We start from the raw sequence: 21730 nt of genomic DNA on the forward strand, positions 1-21730 counted from the left end.
CTGTTTTCATAAGATTCATGCATTGCAAAGTCTTCTTCTCTTTCGGTGTTGTGCGAATGTCTTAGCTTTAGTTTGTCGCTGCAAGCTATATAGCGATGCCTTTTGGTGGGACGGTGTCCCTCGCAGGGCGGACGTCAAGACTATACTTTCAGGGATCGTTTCTATAGCGCCCGACCGGAGAAACGTGCTCGGAAGTGGTCAGGCTCGGTAACCGTGATGAAGAGCTCACGTGCGTTCCCCTGAGCGCGAAGCGAGTATCAAGCGCCGTGGCTAACGGCTGCCTGTTGCTTTTGATGACTGTTCCTTTCTTCCCGAGGGCAGGTTAGGAGGGGGAACGCGCAAGCTGAGCGGTTACTTCTCGTAGCGACGCGTCGAGCTGTGCTTTCTGCGGATGCGGCCTTAATTGTGTTTGTTGGCCTCTTTCGAGGGCCTTCCTTCTATGCCGACCGTACTAGCTTTCGAGGCAGGCCTACTCTTAACAGGATAGACGCCTCGCGAGGGGCTTAATGTGGCCTATGTTTCATGAGCCTTTCGTGGAAACGTTCTGCGTACCAACATCAAATGGTAGCCAAGTCCTGTTGCCCGGCTCGTGCGTTAAGGTCGCCAAGGGGTAAATGCTCCTTCCCCGGCGCGAGGTCCCGCTGATGGGCGGTGCTACCGCGTGCAAATTTTTGTGCTGCAAAGCGCTCTGGGAATGCTGGATTTTACGAGCGCAGCTTAACACGGGAAGACTTTTCCCTGAAGGGCAACGATGAGGAATTTCCTGTGTGCAGGCACCTTGTCCACGCAGCTGTTCTGCACAGAGCCGAGTGTTGGAGCAGTAACCCCCACCACGACTTTAGCGAGGGGTGTGGAAGTGGCGCCCCCCACCATCTCCTATGGCAACTCATACTTACCTGGCAGGGGAGATACCCTGATCACGAAGGGGGTTCTCCCAGGGTGAGGCTCAGCCATTGCACTCCGGCTGTGCTGACCCCTGCGATTTCCCCAAATGCGGGAAACTCGACTGCATAATTTCTGGTAGTGGGGGACTGCGTTCGCGCTTTCCCCTGATCATCCCGGTTTAACGATAGAGCCCGGGGATTATCTCCGGTATCAGCTGGTGGGTCTCCAGGCGTGGCCCTTGCCGCTGCCTCCTAAGGGGGCTGCTCTAGCGCCTTAAGGCGCGCCTCCGTTATGGTTAGGGAAAAGGGTGCCGCCCCAGGCTCTTTGCGGCCTCGTCAGGTGTTGCTCCTGCGTCAGAGACAATATATCTGCATAAGCCCCACCCCTGGGAGGTCTTAAATCTTAAACGTGTGGTCTCATCACTCACGCTTCTCTGGTTGGTTTTTTTTTCCTTCCTGTTTTTCCAAAGCGTGCAAAAACGCCATCACAGAGCGTCCTCGGCCAAGCCGCTGATGTTGCCGTTCTGCGCTGCCTCGCAGCCTGCCTTGGATGTAATGTATGTTCAGTGGTTGAATAAACGCAATCTAGCCTACTTCACGCATTGACTTCTAAGAAAAAGCGTTACGAATTGGTTTTTTTTTTGTTTGTTTTCATAAGATTCATGCATTGCAAAGTCTTCTTCTCTTTCGGTGTTGTGCGAATGTCTTAGCTTTAGTTTGTCGCTGCAAGCTATATAGCGATGCCTTTTGGTGGGACGGTGTCCCTCGCAGGGCGGACGTCAAGACTATACTTTCAGGGATCGTTTCTATAGCGCCCGACCGGAGAAACGTGCTCGGAAGTGGTCAGGCTCGGTAACCGTGGTGAAGAGCTCACGTGCGTTCCCCTGAGCGCGAAGCGAGTATCAAGCGCCGTGGCTAACGGCTGCCTGTTGCTTCTGATGACTGTTCCTTTCTTCCCGAGGGCAGGTTAGGAGGGGGAACGCGCAAGCTGAGCGGTTACTTCTCGTAGCGACGCGTCGAGCTGTGCTTTCTGCGGATGCGGCCTTAATTGTGTTTGTTGGCCTCTTTCGAGGGCCTTCCTTCTATGCCGACCGTACTAGCTTTCGAGGCAGGCCTACTCTTAACAGGATAGACGCCTCGCGAGGGGCTTAATGTGGCCTATGTTTCATGAGCCTTTCGTGGAAACGTTCTGCGTACCAACATCAAATGGTAGCCAAGTCCTGTTGCCCGGCTCGTGCGTTAAGGTCGCCAAGGGGTAAATGCTCCTTCCCCGGCGCGAGGTCCCGCTGATGGGCGGTGCTACCGCGTGCAAATTTTTGTGCTGCAAAGCGCTCTGGGAATGCTGGATTTTACGAGCGCAGCTTAACACGGGAAGACTTTTCCCTGAAGGGCAACGATGAGGAATTTCCTGTGTGCAGGCACCTTGTCCACGCAGCTGTTCTGCACAGAGCCGAGTGTTGGAGCAGTAACCCCCACCACGACTTTAGCGAGGGGTGTGGAAGTGGCGCCCCCCACCATCTCCTATGGCAACTCATACTTACCTGGCAGGGGAGATACCCTGATCACGAAGGGAGTTCTCCCAGGGTGAGGCTCAGCCATTGCACTCCGGCTGTGCTGACCCCTGCGATTTCCCCAAATGCGGGAAACTCGACTGCATAATTTCTGGTAGTGGGGGACTGCGTTCGCGCTTTCCCCTGATCATCCCGGTTTAACGATAGAGCCTGGGGATTATCTCCGGTATCAGCTGGTGGTTCTCCAGGCGTGGCCCTTGCCGCTGCCTCCTAAGGGGGCTGCTCTAGCGCCTTAAGGCGCGCCTCCGTTATGGTTAGGGAAAAGGGTGCCGCCCCAGGCTCTTTGCGGCCTCGTCAGGTGTTGCTCCTGCGTCAGAGACAATATATCTGCATAAGCCCCACCCCTGGGAGGTCTTAAATCTTAAACGTGTGGTCTCATCACTCACGCTTCTCTGGTTGGTTTTTTTTCCTTCTTGCTTTTCCAAAGCGTGCAAAAACGCCATCACAGAGCGTCCTCGGCCAAGCCGCTGATGTTGCCGTTCTGCGCTGCCTCGCAGCCTGCCTTGGATGTAATGTATGTTCAGTGGTTGAATAAACGCAATCTAGCCTACTTCACGCATTGACTTCTAAGAAAAAGCGTTACGAATTGGTTTTTTTTTTGTCTGTTTTCATAAGATTCATGCATTGCAAAGTCTTCTTCTCTTTCGGTGTTGTGCGAATGTCTTAGCTTTAGTTTGTCGCTGCAAGCTATATAGCGATGCCTTTTGGTGGGACGGTGTCCCTCGCAGGGCGGACGTCAAGACTATACTTTCAGGGATCGTTTCTATAGCGCCCGACCGGAGAAACGTGCTCGGAAGTGGTCAGGCTCGGTAACCGTGATGAAGAGCTCACGTGCGTTCCCCTGAGCGCGAAGCGAGTATCAAGCGCCGTGGCTAACGGCTGCCTGTTGCTTTTGATGACTGTTCCTTTCTTCCCGAGGGCAGGTTAGGAGGGGGAACGCGCAAGCTGAGCGGTTACTTCTCGTAGCGACGCGTCGAGCTGTGCTTTCTGCAGATGCGGCCTTAATTGTGTTTGTTGGCCTCTTTCGAGGGCCTTCCTTCTATGCCGACCGTACTAGCTTTCGAGGCAGGCCTACTCTTAACAGGATAGACGCCTCGCGAGGGGCTTAATGTGGCCTATGTTTCATGAGCCTTTCGTGGAAACGTTCTGCGTACCAACATCAAATGGTAGCCAAGTCCTGTTGCCCGGCTCGTGCGTTAAGGTCGCCAAGGGGTAAATGCTCCTTCCCCGGCGCGAGGTCCCGCTGATGGGCGGTGCTACCGCGTGCAAATTTTTGTGCTGCAAAGCGCTCTGGGAATGCTGGATTTTACGAGCGCAGCTTAACACGGGAAGACTTTTCCCTGAAGGGCAACGATGAGGAATTTCCTGTGTGCAGGCACCTTGTCCACGCAGCTGTTCTGCACAGAGCCGAGTGTTGGAGCAGTAACCCCCACCACGACTTTAGCGAGGGGTGTGGAAGTGGCGCCCCCCACCATCTCCTATGGCAACTCATACTTACCTGGCAGGGGAGATACCCTGATCACGAAGGGAGTTCTCCCAGGGTGAGGCTCAGCCATTGCACTCCGGCTGTGCTGACCCCTGCGATTTCCCCAAATGCGGGAAACTCGACTGCATAATTTCTGGTAGTGGGGGACTGCGTTCGCGCTTTCCCCTGATCATCCCGGTTTAACGATAGAGCCTGGGGATTATCTCCGGTATCAGCTGGTGGTTCTCCAGGCGTGGCCCTTGCCGCTGCCTCCTAAGGGGGCTGCTCTAGCGCCTTAAGGCGCGCCTCCGTTATGGTTAGGGAAAAGGGTGCCGCCCCAGGCTCTTTGCGGCCTCGTCAGGTGTTGCTCCTGCGTCAGAGACAATATATCTGCATAAGCCCCACCCCTGGGAGGTCTTAAATCTTAAACGTGTGGTCTCATCACTCACGCTTCTCTGGTTGGTTTTTTTTCCTTCCTGTTTTTCCAAAGCGTGCAAAAACGCCATCACAGAGCGTCCTCGGCCAAGCCGCTGATGTTGCCGTTCTGCGCTGCCTCGCAGCCTGCCTTGGATGTAATGTATGTTCAGTGGTTGAATAAACGCAATCTAGCCTACTTCACGCATTGACTTCTAAGAAAAAGCGTTACGAATTGGTTTTTTTTTTGTTTGTTTTCATAAGATTCATGCATTGCAAAGTCTTCTTCTCTTTCGGTGTTGTGCGAATGTCTTAGCTTTAGTTTGTCGCTGCAAGCTATATAGCGATGCCTTTTGGTGGGACGGTGTCCCTCGCAGGGCGGACGTCAAGACTATACTTTCAGGGATCGTTTCTATAGCGCCCGACCGGAGAAACGTGCTCGGAAGCGGTCAGGCTCGGTAACCGTGATGAAGAGCTCACGTGCGTTCCCCTGAGCGCGAAGCGAGTATCAAGCGCCGTGGCTAACGGCTGCCTGTTGCTTCTGATGACTGTTCCTTTCTTCCCGAGGGCAGGTTAGGAGGGGGAACGCGCAAGCTGAGCGGTTACTTCTCGTAGCGACGCGTCGAGCTGTGCTTTCTGCGGATGCGGCCTTAATTGTGTTTGTTGGCCTCTTTCGAGGGCCTTCCTTCTATGCCGACCGTACTAGCTTTCGAGGCAGGCCTACTCTTAACAGGATAGACGCCTCGCGAGGGGCTTAATGTGGCCTATGTTTCATGAGCCTTTCGTGGAAACGTTCTGCGTACCAACATCAAATGGTAGCCAAGTCCTGTTGCCCGGCTCGTGCGTTAAGGTCGCCAAGGGGTAAATGCTCCTTCCCCGGCGTGAGGTCCCGCTGATGGGCGGTGCTACCGCGTGCAAATTTTTGTGCTGCAAAGCGCTCTGGGAATGCTGGATTTTACGAGCGCAGCTTAACACGGGAAGACTTTTCCCTGAAGGGCAACGATGAGGAATTTCCTGTGTGCAGGCACCTTGTCCACGCAGCTGTTCTGCACAGAGCCGAGTGTTGGAGCAGTAACCCCCACCACGACTTTAGCGAGGGGTGTGGAAGTGGCGCCCCCCACCATCTCCTATGGCAACTCATACTTACCTGGCAGGGGAGATACCCTGATCACGAAGGGGGTTCTCCCAGGGTGAGGCTCAGCCATTGCACTCCGGCTGTGCTGACCCCTGCGATTTCCCCAAATGCGGGAAACTCGACTGCATAATTTCTGGTAGTGGGGGACTGCGTTCGCGCTTTCCCCTGATCATCCCGGTTTAACGATAGAGCCCGGGGATTATCTCCGGTATCAGCTGGTGGTTCTCCAGGCGTGGCCCTTGCCGCTGCCTCCTAAGGGGGCTGCTCTAGCGCCTTAAGGCGCGCCTCCGTTATGGTTAGGGAAAAGGGTGCCTGTTAAGAGGCTCTTTGCGGCCTCGTCAGGTGTTGCTCCTGCGTCAGAGACAATGTATCTGCATAAGCCCCACCCCTGGGAGGTCTTAAATCTTAAACGTGTGGTCTCATCACTCACGCTTCTCTGGTTGGTTTTTTTTCCTTCTTGCTTTTCCAAAGCGTGCAAAAACGCCATCACAGAGCGTCCTCGGCCAAGCCGCTGATGTTGCCGTTCTGCGCTGCCTCGCAGCCTGCCTTGGATGTAATGTATGTTCAGTGGTTGAATAAACGCAATCTAGCCTACTTCACGCATTGACTTCTAAGAAAAAGCGTTACGAATTGGTTTTTTTTTTGTTTGTTTTCATAAGATTCATGCATTGCAAAGTCTTCTTCTCTTTCGGTGTTGTGCGAATGTCTTAGCTTTAGTTTGTCGCTGCAAGCTATATAGCGATGCCTTTTGGTGGGACGGTGTCCCTCGCAGGGCGGACGTCAAGACTATACTTTCAGGGATCGTTTCTATAGCGCCCGACCGGAGAAACGTGCTCGGAAGTGGTCAGGCTCGGTAACCGTGATGAAGAGCTCACGTGCGTTCCCCTGAGCGCGAAGCGAGTATCAAGCGCCGTGGCTAACGGCTGCCTGTTGCTTTTGATGACTGTTCCTTTCTTCCCGAGGGCAGGTTAGGAGGGGGAACGCGCAAGCTGAGCGGTTACTTCTCGTAGCGACGCGTCGAGCTGTGCTTTCTGCGGATGCGGCCTTAATTGTGTTTGTTGGCCTCTTTCGAGGGCCTTCCTTCTATGCCGACCGTACTAGCTTTCGAGGCAGGCCTACTCTTAACAGGATAGACGCCTCGCGAGGGGCTTAATGTGGCCTATGTTTCATGAGCCTTTCGTGGAAACGTTCTGCGTACCAACATCAAATGGTAGCCAAGTCCTGTTGCCCGGCTCGTGCGTTAAGGTCGCCAAGGGGTAAATGCTCCTTCCCCGGCACGAGGTCCCGCTGATGGGCGGTGCTACCGCGTGCAAATTTTTGTGCTGCAAAGCGCTCTGGGAATGCTGGATTTTACGAGCGCAGCTTAACACGGGAAGACTTTTCCCTGAAGGGCAACGATGAGGAATTTCCTGTGTGCAGGCACCTTGTCCACGCAGCTGTTCTGCACAGAGCCGAGTGTTGGAGCAGTAACCCCCACCACGACTTTAGCGAGGGGTGTGGAAGTGGCGCCCCCCACCATCTCCTATGGCAACTCATACTTACCTGGCAGGGGAGATACCCTGATCACAAAGGGGGTTCTCCCAGGGTGAGGCTCAGCCATTGCACTCCGGCTGTGCTGACCTCTGCGATTTCCCCAAATGCGGGAAACTCGACTGCATAATTTCTGGTAGTGGGGGACTGCGTTCGCGCTTTCCCCTGATCATCCCGGTTTAACGATAGAGCCCGGGGATTATCTCCGGTATCAGCTGGTGGTTCTCCAGGCGTGGCCCTTGCCGCTGCCTCCTAAGGGGGCTGCTCTAGCGCCTTAAGGTGCGCCTCCGTTATGGTTAGGGAAAAGGGTGCCGCCCCAGGCTCTTTGCGGCCTCGTCAGGTGTTGCTCCTGCGTCAGAGACAATATATCTGCATAAGCCCCACCCCTGGGAGGTCTTAAATCTTAAACGTGTGGTCTCATCACTCACGCTTCTCTGGTTGGTTTTTTTTCCTTCCTGTTTTTCCAAAGCGTGCAAAAACGCCATCACAGAGCGTCCTCGGCCAAGCCGCTGATGTTGCCGTTCTGCGCTGCCTCGCAGCTTGCCTTGGATGTAATGTATGTTCAGTGGTTGAATAAACGCAATCTAGCCTACTTCACGCATTGACTTCTAAGAAAAAGCGTTACGAATTGGTTTTTTTTTTGTTTGTTTTCATAAGATTCATGCATTGCAAAGTCTTCTTCTCTTTCGGTGTTGTGCGAATGTCTTAGCTTTAGTTTGTCGCTGCAAGCTATATAGCGATGCCTTTTGGTGGGACGGTGTCCCTCGCAGGGCGGACGTCAAGACTATACTTTCAGGGATCGTTTCTATAGCGCCCGACCGGAGAAACGTGCTCGGAAGTGGTCAGGCTCGGTAACCGTGATGAAGAGCTCACGTGCGTTCCCCTGAGCGCGAAGCGAGTATCAAGCGCCGTGGCTAACGGCTGCCTGTTGCTTCTGATGACTGTTCCTTTCTTCCCGAGGGCAGGTTAGGAGGGGGAACGCGCAAGCTGAGCGGTTACTTCTCGTAGCGACGCGTCGAGCTGTGCTTTCTGCGGATGCGGCCTTAATTGTGTTTGTTGGCCTCTTTCGAGGGCCTTCCTTCTATGCCGACCGTACTAGCTTTCGAGGCAGGCCTACTCTTAACAGGATAGACGCCTCGCGAGGGGCTTAATGTGGCCTATGTTTCATGAGCCTTTCGTGGAAACGTTCTGCGTACCAACATCAAATGGTAGCCAAGTCCTGTTGCCCGGCTCGTGCGTTAAGGTCGCCAAGGGGTAAATGCTCCTTCCCCGGCGCGAGGTCCCGCTGATGGGCGGTGCTACCGCGTGCAAATTTTTGTGCTGCAAAGCGCTCTGGGAATGCTGGATTTTACGAGCGCAGCTTAACACGGGAAGACTTTTCCCTGAAGGGCAACGATGAGGAATTTCCTGTGTGCAGGCACCTTGTCCACGCAGCTGTTCTGCACAGAGCCGAGTGTTGGAGCAGTAACCCCCACCACGACTTTAGCGAGGGGTGTGGAAGTGGCGCCCCCCACCATCTCCTATGGCAACTCATACTTACCTGGCAGGGGAGATACCCTGATCACGAAGGGGGTTCTCCCAGGGTGAGGCTCAGCCATTGCACTCCGGCTGTGCTGACCCCTGCGATTTCCCCAAATGCGGGAAACTCGACTGCATAATTTCTGGTAGTGGGGGACTGCGTTCGCGCTTTCCCCTGATCATCCCGGTTTAACGATAGAGCCCGGGGATTATCTCCGGTATCAGCTGGTGGTTCTCCAGGCGTGGCCCTTGCCGCTGCCTCCTAAGGGGGCTGCTCTAGCGCCTTAAGGCGCGCCTCCGTTATGGTTAGGGAAAAGGGTGCCGCCCCAGGCTCTTTGCGGCCTCGTCAGGTGTTGCTCCTGCGTCAGAGACAATGTATCTGCATAAGCCCCACCCCTGGGAGGTCTTAAATCTTAAACGTGTGGTCTCATCACTCACGCTTCTCTGGTTGGTTTTTTTTCCTTCTTGCTTTTCCAAAGCGTGCAAAAACGCCATCACAGAGCGTCCTCGGCCAAGCCGCTGATGTTGCCGTTCTGCGCTGCCTCGCAGCCTGCCTTGGATGTAATGTATGTTCAGTGGTTGAATAAACGCAATCTAGCCTACTTCACGCATTGACTTCTAAGAAAAAGCGTTACGAATTGGTTTTTTTTTTGTTTGTTTTCATAAGATTCATGCATTGCAAAGTCTTCTTCTCTTTCGGTGTTGTGCGAATGTCTTAGCTTTAGTTTGTCGCTGCAAGCTATATAGCGATGCCTTTTGGTGGGACGGTGTCCCTCGCAGGGCGGACGTCAAGACTATACTTTCAGGGATCGTTTCTATAGCGCCCGACCGGAGAAACGTGCTCGGAAGTGGTCAGGCTCGGTAACCGTGATGAAGAGCTCACGTGCGTTCCCCTGAGCGCGAAGCGAGTATCAAGCGCCGTGGCTAACGGCTGCCTGTTGCTTTTGATGACTGTTCCTTTCTTCCCGAGGGCAGGTTAGGAGGGGGAACGCGCAAGCTGAGCGGTTACTTCTCGTAGCGACGCGTCGAGCTGTGCTTTCTGCGGATGCGGCCTTAATTGTGTTTGTTGGCCTCTTTCGAGGGCCTTCCTTCTATGCCGACCGTACTAGCTTTCGAGGCAGGCCTACTCTTAACAGGATAGACGCCTCGCGAGGGGCTTAATGTGGCCTATGTTTCATGAGCCTTTCGTGGAAACGTTCTGCGTACCAACATCAAATGGTAGCCAAGTCCTGTTGCCCGGCTCGTGCGTTAAGGTCGCCAAGGGGTAAATGCTCCTTCCCCGGCACGAGGTCCCGCTGATGGGCGGTGCTACCGCGTGCAAATTTTTGTGCTGCAAAGCGCTCTGGGAATGCTGGATTTTACGAGCGCAGCTTAACACGGGAAGACTTTTCCCTGAAGGGCAACGATGAGGAATTTCCTGTGTGCAGGCACCTTGTCCACGCAGCTGTTCTGCACAGAGCCGAGTGTTGGAGCAGTAACCCCCACCACGACTTTAGCGAGGGGTGTGGAAGTGGCGCCCCCCACCATCTCCTATAGCAACTCATACTTACCTGGCAGGGGAGATACCCTGATCACGAAGGGGGTTCTCCCAGGGTGAGGCTCAGCCATTGCACTCCGGCTGTGCTGACCCCTGCGATTTCCCCAAATGCGGGAAACTCGACTGCATAATTTCTGGTAGTGGGGGACTGCATTCGCGCTTTCCCCTGATCATCCCGGTTTAACGATAGAGCCCGGGGATTATCTCCGGTATCAGCTGGTGGTTCTCCAGGCGTGGCCCTTGCCGCTGCCTCCTAAGGGGGCTGCTCTAGCGCCTTAAGGCGTGCCTCCGTTATGGTTAGGGAAAAGGGTGCCGCCCCAGGCTCTTTGCGGCCTCGTCAGGTGTTGCTCCTGCGTCAGAGACAATATATCTGCATAAGCCCCACCCCTGGGAGGTCTTAAATCTTAAACGTGTGGTCTCATCACTCACGCTTCTCTGGTTGGTTTTTTTTCCTTCTTGCTTTTCCAAAGCGTGCAAAAACGCCATCACAGAGCGTCCTCGGCCAAGCCGCTGATGTTGCCGTTCTGCGCTGCCTCGCAGCCTGCCTTGGATGTAATGTATGTTCAGTGGTTGAATAAACGCAATCTAGCCTACTTCACGCATTGACCTCTAAGAAAAAGCGTTACGAATTGGTTTTTTTTTTTGTTTGTTTTCATAAGATTCATGCATTGCAAAGTCTTCTTCTCTTTCGGTGTTGTGCGAATGTCTTAGCTTTAGTTTGTCGCTGCAAGCTATATAGCGATGCCTTTTGGTGGGACGGTGTCCCTCGCAGGGCGGACGTCAAGACTATACTTTCAGGGATCGTTTCTATAGCGCCCGACCGGAGAAACGTGCTCGGAAGTGGTCAGGCTCGGTAACCGTGATGAAGAGCTCACGTGCGTTCCCCTGAGCGCGAAGCGAGTATCAAGCGCCGTGGCTAACGGCTGCCTGTTGCTTCTGATGACTGTTCCTTTCTTCCCGAGGGCAGGTTAGGAGGGGGAACGCGCAAGCTGAGCGGTTACTTCTCGTAGCGACGCGTCGAGCTGTGCTTTCTGCGGATGCGGCCTTAATTGTGTTTGTTGGCCTCTTTCGAGGGCCTTCCTTCTATGCCGACCGTACTAGCTTTCGAGGCAGGCCTACTCTTAACAGGATAGACGCCTCGCGAGGGGCTTAATGTGGCCTATGTTTCATGAGCCTTTCGTGGAAACGTTCTGCGTACCAACATCAAATGGTAGCCAAGTCCTGTTGCCCGGCTCGTGCGTTAAGGTCGCCAAGGGGTAAATGCTCCTTCCCCGGCGCGAGGTCCCGCTGATGGGCGGTGCTACCGCGTGCAAATTTTTGTGCTGCAAAGCGCTCTGGGAATGCTGGATTTTACGAGCGCAGCTTAACACGGGAAGACTTTTCCCTGAAGGGCAACGATGAGGAATTTCCTGTGTGCAGGCACCTTGTCCACGCAGCTGTTCTGCACAGAGCCGAGTGTTGGAGCAGTAACCCCCACCACGACTTTAGCGAGGGGTGTGGAAGTGGCGCCCCCCACCATCTCCTATGGCAACTCATACTTACCTGGCAGGGGAGATACCCTGATCGCGAAGGGGGTTCTCCCAGGGTGAGGCTCAGCCATTGCACTCCGGCTGTGCTGACCCCTGCGATTTCCCCAAATGCGGGAAACTCGACTGCATAATTTCTGGTAGTGGGGGACTGCGTTCGCGCTTTCCCCTGATCATCCCGGTTTAATCCCGGGGATTATCTCCGGTATCAGCTGGTGGTTCTCCAGGCGTGGCCCTTGCCGCTGCCTCCTAAGGCGCGCCTCCGTTATGGTTAGGGAAAAGGGTGCCGCCCCAGGCTCTTTGCGGCCTCGTCAGGTGTTGCTCCTGCGTCAGAGACAATATATCTGCATAAGCCCCACCCCTGGGAGGTCTTAAATCTTAAACGTGTGGTCTCATCACTCACGCTTCTCTGGTTGGTTTTTTTTCCTTCCTGTTTTTCCAAAGCGTGCAAAAACGCCATCACAGAGCGTCCTCGGCCAAGCCGCTGATGTTGCCGTTCTGCGCTGCCTCGCAGCCTGCCTTGGATGTAATGTATGTTCAGTGGTTGAATAAACGCAATCTAGCCTACTTCACGCATTGACTTCTATGAAAAAGCGTTACGAATTGTTTTTTTTTTTGTTTGTTTTCATAAGATTCATGCATTGCAAAGTCTTCTTCTCTTTCGGTGTTGTGCGAATGTCTTAGCTTTAGTTTGTCGCTGCAAGCTATATAGCGATGCCTTTTGGTGGGACGGTGTCCCTCGCAGGGCGGACGTCAAGACTATACTTTCAGGGATCGTTTCTATAGCGCCCGACCGGAGAAACGTGCTCGGAAGTGGTCAGGCTCGGTAACCGTGATGAAGAGCTCACGTGCGTTCCCCTGAGCGCGAAGCGAGTATCAAGCGCCGTGGCTAACGGCTGCCTGTTGCTTCTGATGACTGTTCCTTTCTTCCCGAGGGCAGGTTAGGAGGGGGAACGCGCAAGCTGAGCGGTTACTTCTCGTAGCGACGCGTCGAGCTGTGCTTTCTGCGGATGCGGCCTTAATTGTGTTTGTTGGCCTCTTTCGAGGGCCTTCCTTCTATGCCGACCGTACTAGCTTTCGAGGCAGGCCTACTCTTAACAGGATAGACGCCTCGCGAGGGGCTTAATGTGGCCTATGTTTCATGAGCCTTTCGTGGAAACGTTCTGCGTACCAACATCAAATGGTAGCCAAGTCCTGTTGCCCGGCTCGTGCGTTAAGGTCGCCAAGGGGTAAATGCTCCTTCCCCGGCGCGAGGTCCCGCTGATGGGCGGTGCTACCGCGTGCAAATTTTTGTGCTGCAAAGCGCTCTGGGAATGCTGGATTTTACGAGCGCAGCTTAACACGGGAAGACTTTTCCCTGAAGGGCAACGATGAGGAATTTCCTGTGTGCAGGCACCTTGTCCACGCAGCTGTTCTGCACAGAGCCGAGTGTTGGAGCAGTAACCCCCACCACGACTTTAGCGAGGGGTGTGGAAGTGGCGCCCCCCACCATCTCCTATGGCAACTCATACTTACCTGGCAGGGGAGATACCCTGATCACGAAGGGGGTTCTCCCAGGGTGAGGCTCAGCCATTGCACTCCGGCTGTGCTGACCCCTGCGATTTCCCCAAATGCGGGAAACTCGACTGCATAATTTCTGGTAGTGGGGTACTGCGTTCGTGCTTTCCCCTGATCATCCCGGTTTAACGATAGAGCCCGGGGATTATCTCTGGTATCAGCTGGTGGTTCTCCAGGCGTGGCCCTTGCCGCTGCCTCCTAAGGGGGCTGCTCTAGCGCCTTAAGGCGCGCCTCCGTTATGGTTAGGGAAAAGGGTGCCGCCCCAGGCTCTTTGCGGCCTCGTCAGGTGTTGCTCCTGCGTCAGAGACAATGTATCTGCATAAGCCCCACCCCTGGGAGGTCTTAAATCTTAAACGTGTGGTCTCATCACTCACGCTTCTCTGGTTGGTTTTTTTTCCTTCTTGCTTTTCCAAAGCGTGCAAAAACGCCATCACAGAGCGTCCTCGGCCAAGCCGCTGATGTTGCCGTTCTGCGCTGCCTCGCAGCCTGCCTTGGATGTAATGTATGTTCAGTGGTTGAATAAACGCAATCTAGCCTACTTCACGCATTGACTTCTAAGAAAAAGCGTTACGAATTGGGTTTTTTTTTGTTTGTTTTCATAAGATTCATGCATTGCAAAGTCTTCTTCTCTTTCGGTGTTGTGCGAATGTCTTAGCTTTAGTTTGTCGCTGCAAGCTATATAGCGATGCCTTTTGGTGGGACGGTGTCCCTCGCAGGGCGGACGTCAAGACTATACTTTCAGGGATCGTTTCTATAGCGCCCGACCGGAGAAACGTGCTCGGAAGTGGTCAGGCTCGGTAACCGTGATGAAGAGCTCACGTGCGTTCCCCTGAGCGCGAAGCGAGTATCAAGCGCCGTGGCTAACGGCTGCCTGTTGCTTTTGATGACTGTTCCTTTCTTCCCGAGGGCAGGTTAGGAGGGGGAACGCGCAAGCTGAGCGGTTACTTCTCGTAGCGACGCGTCGAGCTGTGCTTTCTGCGGATGCGGCCTTAATTGTGTTTGTTGGCCTCTTTCGAGGGCCTTCCTTCTATGCCGACCGTACTAGCTTTCGAGACAGGCCTACTCTTAACAGGATAGACGCCTCGCGAGGGGCTTAATGTGGCCTATGTTTCATGAGCCTTTCGTGGAAACGTTCTGCGTACCAACATCAAATGGTAGCCAAGTCCTGTTGCCCGGCTCGTGCGTTAAGGTCGCCAAGGGGTAAATGCTCCTTCCCCGGCGCGAGGTCCCGCTGATGGGCGGTGCTACCGCGTGCAAATTTTTGTGCTGCAAAGCGCTCTGGGAATGCTGGATTTTACGAGCGCAGCTTAACACGGGAAGACTTTTCCCTGAAGGGCAACGATGAGGAATTTCCTGTGTGCAGGCACCTTGTCCACGCAGCTGTTCTGCACAGAGCCGAGTGTTGGAGCAGTAACCCCCACCACGACTTTAGCGAGGGGTGTGGAAGTGGCGCCCCCCACCATCTCCTATGGCAACTCATACTTACCTGGCAGGGGAGATACCCTGATCACGAAGGGGGTTCTCCCAGGGTGAGGCTCAGCCATTGCACTCCGGCTGTGCTGACCCCTGCGATTTCCCCAAATGCGGGAAACTCGACTGCATAATTTCTGGTAGTGGGGGACTGCGTTCGCGCTTTCCCCTGATCATCCCGGTTTAACGATAGAGCCCGGGGATTATCTCCGGTATCAGCTGGTGGTTCTCCAGGCGTGGCCCTTGCCGCTGCCTCCTAAGGGGGCTGCTCTAGCGCCTTAAGGCGCGCCTCCGTTATGGTTAGGGAAAAGGGTGCCGCCCCAGGCTCTTTGCGGCCTCGTCAGGTGTTGCTCCTGCGTCAGAGACAATATATCTGCATAAGCCCCACCCCTGGGAGGTCTTAAATCTTAAACGTGTGGTCTCATCACTCACGCTTCTCTGGTTGGTTTTTTTTCCTTCTTGCTTTTCCAAAGCGTGCAAAAACGCCATCACAGAGCGTCCTCGGCCAAGCCGCTGATGTTGCCGTTCTGCGCTGCCTCGCAGCCTGCCTTGGATGTAATGTATGTTCAGTGGTTGAATAAACGCAATCTAGCCTACTTCACGCATTGACTTCTAAGAAAAAGCGTTACGAATTGGTTTTTTTTTTTGTTTGTTTTCATAAGATTCATGCATTGCAAAGTCTTCTTCTCTTTCGGTGTTGTGCGAATGTCTTAGCTTTAGTTTGTCGCTGCAAGCTATATAGCGATGCCTTTTGGTGGGACGGTGTCCCTCGCAGGGCGGACGTCAAGACTATACTTTCAGGGATCGTTTCTATAGCGCCCGACCGGAGAAACGTGCTCGGAAGTGGTCAGGCTCGGTAACCGTGATGAAGAGCTCACGTGCGTTCCCCTGAGCGCGAAGCGAGTATCAAGCGCCGTGGCTAACGGCTGCCTGTTGCTTCTGATGACTGTTCCTTTCTTCCCGAGGGCAGGTTAGGAGGGGGAACGCGCAAGCTGAGCGGTTACTTCTCGTAGCGACGCGTCGAGCTGTGCTTTCTGCGGATGCGGCCTTAATTGTGTTTGTTGGCCTCTTTCGAGGGCCTTCCTTCTATGCCGACCGTACTAGCTTTCGAGGCAGGCCTACTCTTAACAGGATAGACGCCTCGCGAGGGGCTTAATGTGGCCTATGTTTCATGAGCCTTTCGTGGAAACGTTCTGCGTACCAACATCAAATGGTAGCCAAGTCCTGTTGCCCGGCTCGTGCGTTAAGGTCGCCAAGGGGTAAATGCTCCTTCCCCGGCGCGAGGTCCCGCTGATGGGCGGTGCTACCGCGTGCAAATTTTTGTGCTGCAAAGCGCTCTGGGAATGCTGGATTTTACGAGCGCAGCTTAACACGGGAAGACTTTTCCCTGAAGGGCAACGATGAGGAATTTCCTGTGTGCAGGCACCTTGTCCACGCAGCTGTTCTGCACAGAGCCGAGTGTTGGAGCAGTAACCCCCACCACGACTTTAGCGAGGGGTGTGGAAGTGGCGCCCCCCACCATCTCCTATGGCAACTCATACTTACCTGGCAGGGGAGATACCCTGATCACGAAGGGGGTTCTCCCAGGGTGAGGCTCAGCCATTGCACTCCGGCTGTGCTGACCCCTGCGATTTCCCCAAATGCGGGAAACTCGACTGCATAATTTCTGGTAGTGGGGTACTGCGTTCGCGCTTTCCCCTGATCATCCCGGTTTAACGATAGAGCCCGGGGATTATCTCCGGTATCAGCTGGTGGTTCTCCAGGCGTGGCCCTTGCCGCTGCCTCCTAAGGGGGCTGCTCTAGCGCCTTAAGGCGCGCCTCCGTTATGGTTAGGGAAAAGGGTGCCGCCCCAGGCTCTTTGCGGCCTCGTCAGGTGTTGCTCCTGCGTCAGAGACAATATATCTGCATAAGCCCCACCCCTGGGAGGTCTTAAATCTTAAACGTGTGGTCTCATCACTCACGCTTCTCTGGTTGGTTTTTTTTCCTTCTTGCTTTTCCAAAGCGTGCAAAAACGCCATCACAGAGCGTCCTCGGCCAAGCCGCTGATGTTGCCGTTCTGCGCTGCCTCGCAGCCTGCCTTGGATGTAATGTATGTTCAGTGGTTGAATAAACGCAATCTAGCCTACTTCACGCATTGACTTCTAAGAAAAAGCGTTACGAATTGGTTTTTTTTTTTGTTTGTTTTCATAAGATTCATGCATTGCAAAGTCTTCTTCTCTTTCGGTGTTGTGCGAATGTCTTAGCTTTAGTTTGTCGCTGCAAGCTATATAGCGATGCCTTTTGGTGGGACGGTGTCCCTCGCAGGGCGGACGTCAAGACTATACTTTCAGGGATCGTTTCTATAGCGCCCGACCGGAGAAACGTGCTCGGAAGTGGTCAGGCTCGGTAACCGTGATGAAGAGCTCACGTGCGTTCCCCTGAGCGCGAAGCGAGTATCAAGCGCCGTGGCTAACGGCTGCCTGTTGCTTCTGATGACTGTTCCTTTCTTCCCGAGGGCAGGTTAGGAGGGGGAACGCGCAAGCTGAGCGGTTACTTCTCGTAGCGACGCGTCGAGCTGTGCTTTCTGCGGATGCGGCCTTAATTGTGTTTGTTGGCCTCTTTCGAGGGCCTTCCTTCTATGCCGACCGTACTAGCTTTCGAGGCAGGCCTACTCTTAACAGGATAGACGCCTCGCGAGGGGCTTAATGTGGCCTATGTTTCATGAGCCTTTCGTGGAAACGTTCTGCGTACCAACATCAAATGGTAGCCAAGTCCTGTTGCCCGGCTCGTGCGTTAAGGTCGCCAAGGGGTAAATGCTCCTTCCCCGGCGCGAGGTCCCGCTGATGGGCGGTGCTACCGCGTGCAAATTTTTGTGCTGCAAAGCGCTCTGGGAATGCTGGATTTTACGAGCGCAGCTTAACACGGGAAGACTTTTCCCTGAAGGGCAACGATGAGGAATTTCCTGTGTGCAGGCACCTTGTCCACGCAGCTGTTCTGCACAGAGCCGAGTGTTGGAGCAGTAACCCCCACCACGACTTTAGCGAGGGGTGTGGAAGTGGCGCCCCCCACCATCTCCTATGGCAACTCATACTTACCTGGCAGGGGAGATACCCTGATCACGAAGGGGGTTCTCCCAGGGTGAGGCTCAGCCATTGCACTCCGGCTGTGCTGACCCCTGCGATTTCCCCAAATGCGGGAAACTCGACTGCATAATTTCTGGTAGTGGGGGACTGCGTTCGCGCTTTCCCCTGATCATCCCGGTTTAACGATAGAGCCCGGGGATTATCTCCGGTATCAGCTGGTGGTTCTCCAGGCGTGGCCCTTGCCGCTGCCTCCTAAGGGGGCTGCTCTAGCGCCTTAAGGCGCGCCTCCGTTATGGTTAGGGAAAAGGGTGCCGCCCCAGGCTCTTTGCGGCCTCGTCAGGTGTTGCTCCTGCGTCAGAGACAATGTATCTGCATAAGCCCCACCCCTGGGAGGTCTTAAATCTTAAACGTGTGGTCTCATCACTCACGCTTCTCTGGTTGGTTTTTTTTCCTTCTTGCTTTTCCAAAGCGTGCAAAAACGCCATCACAGAGCGTCCTCGGCCAAGCCGCTGATGTTGCCGTTCTGCGCTGCCTCGCAGCCTGCCTTGGATGTAATGTATGTTCAGTGGTTGAATAAACGCAATCTAGCCTACTTCACGCATTGACTTCTAAGAAAAAGCGTTACGAATTGGGTTTTTTTTTGTTTGTTTTCATAAGATTCATGCATTGCAAAGTCTTCTTCTCTTTCGGTGTTGTGCGAATGTCTTAGCTTTAGTTTGTCGCTGCAAGCTATATAGCGATGCCTTTTGGTGGGACGGTGTCCCTCGCAGGGCGGACGTCAAGACTATACTTTCAGGGATCGTTTCTATAGCGCCCGACCGGAGAAACGTGCTCGGAAGTGGTCAGGCTCGGTAACCGTGATGAAGAGCTCACGTGCGTTCCCCTGAGCGCGAAGCGAGTATCAAGCGCCGTGGCTAACGGCTGCCTGTTGCTTTTGATGACTGTTCCTTTCTTCCCGAGGGCAGGTTAGGAGGGGGAACGCGCAAGCTGAGCGGTTACTTCTCGTAGCGACGCGTCGAGCTGTGCTTTCTGCGGATGCGGCCTTAATTGTGTTTGTTGGCCTCTTTCGAGGGCCTTCCTTCTATGCCGACCGTACTAGCTTTCGAGACAGGCCTACTCTTAACAGGATAGACGCCTCGCGAGGGGCTTAATGTGGCCTATGTTTCATGAGCCTTTCGTGGAAACGTTCTGCGTACCAACATCAAATGGTAGCCAAGTCCTGTTGCCCGGCTCGTGCGTTAAGGTCGCCAAGGGGTAAATGCTCCTTCCCCGGCGCGAGGTCCCGCTGATGGGCGGTGCTACCGCGTGCAAATTTTTGTGCTGCAAAGCGCTCTGGGAATGCTGGATTTTACGAGCGCAGCTTAACACGGGAAGACTTTTCCCTGAAGGGCAACGATGAGGAATTTCCTGTGTGCAGGCACCTTGTCCACGCAGCTGTTCTGCACAGAGCCGAGTGTTGGAGCAGTAACCCCCACCACGACTTTAGCGAGGGGTGTGGAAGTGGCGCCCCCCACCATCTCCTATGGCAACTCATACTTACCTGGCAGGGGAGATACCCTGATCACGAAGGGGGTTCTCCCAGGGTGAGGCTCAGCCATTGCACTCCGGCTGTGCTGACCCCTGCGATTTCCCCAAATGCGGGAAACTCGACTGCATAATTTCTGGTAGTGGGGGACTGCGTTCGCGCTTTCCCCTGATCATCCCGGTTTAACGATAGAGCCCGGGGATTATCTCCGGTATCAGCTGGTGGTTCTCCAGGCGTGGCCCTTGCCGCTGCCTCCTAAGGGGGCTGCTCTAGCGCCTTAAGGCGCGCCTCCGTTATGGTTAGGGAAAAGGGTGCCGCCCCAGGCTCTTTGCGGCCTCGTCAGGTGTTGCTCCTGCGTCAGAGACAATATATCTGCATAAGCCCCACCCCTGGGAGGTCTTAAATCTTAAACGTGTGGTCTCATCACTCACGCTTCTCTGGTTGGTTTTTTTTCCTTCTTGCTTTTCCAAAGCGTGCAAAAACGCCATCACAGAGCGTCCTCGGCCAAGCCGCTGATGTTGCCGTTCTGCGCTGCCTCGCAGCCTGCCTTGGATGTAATGTATGTTCAGTGGTTGAATAAACGCAATCTAGCCTACTTCACGCATTGACCTCTAAGAAAAAGCGTTACGAATTGGTTTTTTTTTTTGTTTGTTTTCATAAGATTCATGCATTGCAAAGTCTTCTTCTCTTTCGGTGTTGTGCGAATGTCTTAGCTTTAGTTTGTCGCTGCAAGCTATATAGCGATGCCTTTTGGTGGGACGGTGTCCCTCGCAGGGCGGACGTCAAGACTATACTTTCAGGGATCGTTTCTATAGCGCCCGACCGGAGAAACGTGCTCGGAAGTGGTCAGGCTCGGTAACCGTGATGAAGAGCTCACGTGCGTTCCCCTGAGCGCGAAGCGAGTATCAAGCGCCGTGGCTAACGGCTGCCTGTTGCTTTTGATGACTGTTCCTTTCTTCCCGAGGGCAGGTTAGGAGGGGGAACGCGCAAGCTGAGCGGTTACTTCTCGTAGCGACGCGTCGAGCTGTGCTTTCTGCGGATGCGGCCTTAATTGTGTTTGTTGGCCTCTTTCGAGGGCCTTCCTTCTATGCCGACCGTACTAGCTTTCGAGGCAGGCCTACTCTTAACAGGATAGACGCCTCGCGAGGGGCTTAATGTGGCCTATGTTTCATGAGCCTTTCGTGGAAACGTTCTGCGTACCAACATCAAATGGTAGCCAAGTCCTGTTGCCCGGCTCGTGCGTTAAGGTCGCCAAGGGGTAAATGCTCCTTCCCCGGCGCGAGGTCCCGCTGATGGGCGGTGCTACCGCGTGCAAATTTTTGTGCTGCAAAGCGCTCTGGGAATGCTGGATTTTACGAGCGCAGCTTAACACGGGAAGACTTTTCCCTGAAGGGCAACGATGAGGAATTTCCTGTGTGCAGGCACCTTGTCCACGCAGCTGTTCTGCACAGAGCCGAGTGTTGGAGCAGTAACCCCCACCACGACTTTAGCGAGGGGTGTGGAAGTGGCGCCCCCCACCATCTCCTATGGCAACTCATACTTACCTGGCAGGGGAGATACCCTGATCACGAAGGGGGTTCTCCCAGGGTGAGGCTCAGCCATTGCACTCCGGCTGTGCTGACCCCTGCGATTTCCCCAAATGCGGGAAACTCGACTGCATAATTTCTGGTAGTGGGGGACTGCGTTCGCGCTTTCCCCTGATCATCCCGGTTTAACGATAGAGCCCGGGGATTATCTCCGGTATCAGCTGGTGGTTCTCCAGGCGTGGCCCTTGCCGCTGCCTCCTAAGGGGGCTGCTCTAGCGCCTTAAGGCGCGCCTCCGTTATGGTTAGGGAAAAGGGTGCCGCCCCAGGCTCTTTGCGGCCTCGTCAGGTGTTGCTCCTGCGTCAGAGACAATATATCTGCATAAGCCCCACCCCTGGGAGGTCTTAAATCTTAAACGTGTGGTCTCATCACTCACGCTTCTCTGGTTGGTTTTTTTTCCTTCCTGTTTTTCCAAAGCGTGCAAAAACGCCATCACAGAGCGTCCTCGGCCAAGCCGCTGATGTTGCCGTTCTGCGCTGCCTCGCAGCCTGCCTTGGATGTAATGTATGTTCAGTGGTTGAATAAACGCAATCTAGCCTACTTCACGCATTGACTTCTAAGAAAAAGCGTTACGAATTGGTTTTTTTTTTGTTTGTTTTCATAAGATTCATGCATTGCAAAGTCTTCTTCTCTTTCGGTGTTGTGCGAATGTCTTAGCTTTAGTTTGTCGCTGCAAGCTATATAGCGATGCCTTTTGGTGGGACGGTGTCCCTCGCAGGGCGGACGTCAAGACTATACTTTCAGGGATCGTTTCTATAGCGCCCGACCGGAGAAACGTGCTCGGAAGTGGTCAGGCTCGGTAACCGTGATGAAGAGCTCACGTGCGTTCCCCTGAGCGCGAAGCGAGTATCAAGCGCCGTGGCTAACGGCTGCCTGTTGCTTCTGATGACTGTTCCTTTCTTCCCGAGGGCAGGTTAGGAGGGGGAACGCGCAAGCTGAGCGGTTACTTCTC

General features: G+C 54.3%; 29 non-coding genes across 29 annotated transcripts; all 29 read left to right on the forward strand.

Annotated features, from left to right (window-relative positions):
- The first annotated feature begins 136 nt into the window (after positions 1 to 136).
- LOC128481226 (small nucleolar RNA U3) lies at positions 137 to 352 on the forward strand. Its single transcript, XR_008350980.1, has one exon. It is a non-coding gene; the product is annotated as a small nucleolar RNA U3 (small nucleolar RNA).
- A 536-nt stretch (positions 353 to 888) lies between these two features.
- Positions 889 to 1052, forward strand: LOC128480848 (U1 spliceosomal RNA). The gene has a single exon (XR_008350632.1). It is a non-coding gene; the product is annotated as a U1 spliceosomal RNA (small nuclear RNA).
- Positions 1053 to 1665: 613 nt separating this feature from the next.
- Positions 1666 to 1881, forward strand: LOC128475651 (small nucleolar RNA U3). Its single transcript, XR_008346702.1, has one exon. It is a non-coding gene; the product is annotated as a small nucleolar RNA U3 (small nucleolar RNA).
- Positions 1882 to 2417: 536 nt separating this feature from the next.
- Positions 2418 to 2581, forward strand: LOC128481064 (U1 spliceosomal RNA). Its single transcript, XR_008350838.1, has one exon. It is a non-coding gene; the product is annotated as a U1 spliceosomal RNA (small nuclear RNA).
- Positions 2582 to 3193: 612 nt separating this feature from the next.
- LOC128481227 (small nucleolar RNA U3) lies at positions 3194 to 3409 on the forward strand. Its single transcript, XR_008350981.1, has one exon. It is a non-coding gene; the product is annotated as a small nucleolar RNA U3 (small nucleolar RNA).
- A 536-nt stretch (positions 3410 to 3945) lies between these two features.
- On the forward strand, positions 3946 to 4109 carry LOC128481065 (U1 spliceosomal RNA). The gene has a single exon (XR_008350839.1). It is a non-coding gene; the product is annotated as a U1 spliceosomal RNA (small nuclear RNA).
- Positions 4110 to 4721: 612 nt separating this feature from the next.
- On the forward strand, positions 4722 to 4937 carry LOC128475641 (small nucleolar RNA U3). The gene has a single exon (XR_008346692.1). It is a non-coding gene; the product is annotated as a small nucleolar RNA U3 (small nucleolar RNA).
- Positions 4938 to 5473: 536 nt separating this feature from the next.
- On the forward strand, positions 5474 to 5637 carry LOC128480849 (U1 spliceosomal RNA). The gene has a single exon (XR_008350633.1). It is a non-coding gene; the product is annotated as a U1 spliceosomal RNA (small nuclear RNA).
- A 614-nt stretch (positions 5638 to 6251) lies between these two features.
- Positions 6252 to 6467, forward strand: LOC128481229 (small nucleolar RNA U3). Its single transcript, XR_008350982.1, has one exon. It is a non-coding gene; the product is annotated as a small nucleolar RNA U3 (small nucleolar RNA).
- Positions 6468 to 7003: 536 nt separating this feature from the next.
- LOC128481057 (U1 spliceosomal RNA) lies at positions 7004 to 7167 on the forward strand. The gene has a single exon (XR_008350831.1). It is a non-coding gene; the product is annotated as a U1 spliceosomal RNA (small nuclear RNA).
- Positions 7168 to 7779: 612 nt separating this feature from the next.
- On the forward strand, positions 7780 to 7995 carry LOC128475549 (small nucleolar RNA U3). Its single transcript, XR_008346605.1, has one exon. It is a non-coding gene; the product is annotated as a small nucleolar RNA U3 (small nucleolar RNA).
- Positions 7996 to 8531: 536 nt separating this feature from the next.
- Positions 8532 to 8695, forward strand: LOC128480852 (U1 spliceosomal RNA). The gene has a single exon (XR_008350635.1). It is a non-coding gene; the product is annotated as a U1 spliceosomal RNA (small nuclear RNA).
- A 612-nt stretch (positions 8696 to 9307) lies between these two features.
- LOC128481230 (small nucleolar RNA U3) lies at positions 9308 to 9523 on the forward strand. Its single transcript, XR_008350983.1, has one exon. It is a non-coding gene; the product is annotated as a small nucleolar RNA U3 (small nucleolar RNA).
- Positions 9524 to 10059: 536 nt separating this feature from the next.
- Positions 10060 to 10223, forward strand: LOC128481072 (U1 spliceosomal RNA). Its single transcript, XR_008350845.1, has one exon. It is a non-coding gene; the product is annotated as a U1 spliceosomal RNA (small nuclear RNA).
- Positions 10224 to 10836: 613 nt separating this feature from the next.
- On the forward strand, positions 10837 to 11052 carry LOC128475550 (small nucleolar RNA U3). The gene has a single exon (XR_008346606.1). It is a non-coding gene; the product is annotated as a small nucleolar RNA U3 (small nucleolar RNA).
- A 536-nt stretch (positions 11053 to 11588) lies between these two features.
- Positions 11589 to 11752, forward strand: LOC128481019 (U1 spliceosomal RNA). The gene has a single exon (XR_008350795.1). It is a non-coding gene; the product is annotated as a U1 spliceosomal RNA (small nuclear RNA).
- Positions 11753 to 12335: 583 nt separating this feature from the next.
- LOC128475551 (small nucleolar RNA U3) lies at positions 12336 to 12551 on the forward strand. Its single transcript, XR_008346607.1, has one exon. It is a non-coding gene; the product is annotated as a small nucleolar RNA U3 (small nucleolar RNA).
- Positions 12552 to 13087: 536 nt separating this feature from the next.
- Positions 13088 to 13251, forward strand: LOC128481092 (U1 spliceosomal RNA). Its single transcript, XR_008350865.1, has one exon. It is a non-coding gene; the product is annotated as a U1 spliceosomal RNA (small nuclear RNA).
- A 612-nt stretch (positions 13252 to 13863) lies between these two features.
- Positions 13864 to 14079, forward strand: LOC128481231 (small nucleolar RNA U3). The gene has a single exon (XR_008350984.1). It is a non-coding gene; the product is annotated as a small nucleolar RNA U3 (small nucleolar RNA).
- Positions 14080 to 14615: 536 nt separating this feature from the next.
- On the forward strand, positions 14616 to 14779 carry LOC128480853 (U1 spliceosomal RNA). The gene has a single exon (XR_008350636.1). It is a non-coding gene; the product is annotated as a U1 spliceosomal RNA (small nuclear RNA).
- A 613-nt stretch (positions 14780 to 15392) lies between these two features.
- Positions 15393 to 15608, forward strand: LOC128475552 (small nucleolar RNA U3). Its single transcript, XR_008346608.1, has one exon. It is a non-coding gene; the product is annotated as a small nucleolar RNA U3 (small nucleolar RNA).
- Positions 15609 to 16144: 536 nt separating this feature from the next.
- Positions 16145 to 16308, forward strand: LOC128481009 (U1 spliceosomal RNA). Its single transcript, XR_008350786.1, has one exon. It is a non-coding gene; the product is annotated as a U1 spliceosomal RNA (small nuclear RNA).
- A 613-nt stretch (positions 16309 to 16921) lies between these two features.
- On the forward strand, positions 16922 to 17137 carry LOC128475555 (small nucleolar RNA U3). Its single transcript, XR_008346610.1, has one exon. It is a non-coding gene; the product is annotated as a small nucleolar RNA U3 (small nucleolar RNA).
- Positions 17138 to 17673: 536 nt separating this feature from the next.
- On the forward strand, positions 17674 to 17837 carry LOC128480854 (U1 spliceosomal RNA). The gene has a single exon (XR_008350637.1). It is a non-coding gene; the product is annotated as a U1 spliceosomal RNA (small nuclear RNA).
- A 612-nt stretch (positions 17838 to 18449) lies between these two features.
- LOC128481232 (small nucleolar RNA U3) lies at positions 18450 to 18665 on the forward strand. The gene has a single exon (XR_008350985.1). It is a non-coding gene; the product is annotated as a small nucleolar RNA U3 (small nucleolar RNA).
- Positions 18666 to 19201: 536 nt separating this feature from the next.
- Positions 19202 to 19365, forward strand: LOC128480855 (U1 spliceosomal RNA). Its single transcript, XR_008350638.1, has one exon. It is a non-coding gene; the product is annotated as a U1 spliceosomal RNA (small nuclear RNA).
- Positions 19366 to 19978: 613 nt separating this feature from the next.
- Positions 19979 to 20194, forward strand: LOC128481233 (small nucleolar RNA U3). Its single transcript, XR_008350986.1, has one exon. It is a non-coding gene; the product is annotated as a small nucleolar RNA U3 (small nucleolar RNA).
- Positions 20195 to 20730: 536 nt separating this feature from the next.
- Positions 20731 to 20894, forward strand: LOC128480856 (U1 spliceosomal RNA). Its single transcript, XR_008350639.1, has one exon. It is a non-coding gene; the product is annotated as a U1 spliceosomal RNA (small nuclear RNA).
- A 612-nt stretch (positions 20895 to 21506) lies between these two features.
- On the forward strand, positions 21507 to 21722 carry LOC128475556 (small nucleolar RNA U3). The gene has a single exon (XR_008346611.1). It is a non-coding gene; the product is annotated as a small nucleolar RNA U3 (small nucleolar RNA).
- The last annotated feature ends 8 nt before the right edge of the window (positions 21723 to 21730 follow it).

The sequence above is a fragment of the Spea bombifrons genome, chromosome 2 (assembly GCF_027358695.1).
Source record: "Spea bombifrons isolate aSpeBom1 chromosome 2, aSpeBom1.2.pri, whole genome shotgun sequence".
NCBI classification, from domain to species: domain Eukaryota; kingdom Metazoa; phylum Chordata; class Amphibia; order Anura; family Pelobatidae; genus Spea; species Spea bombifrons.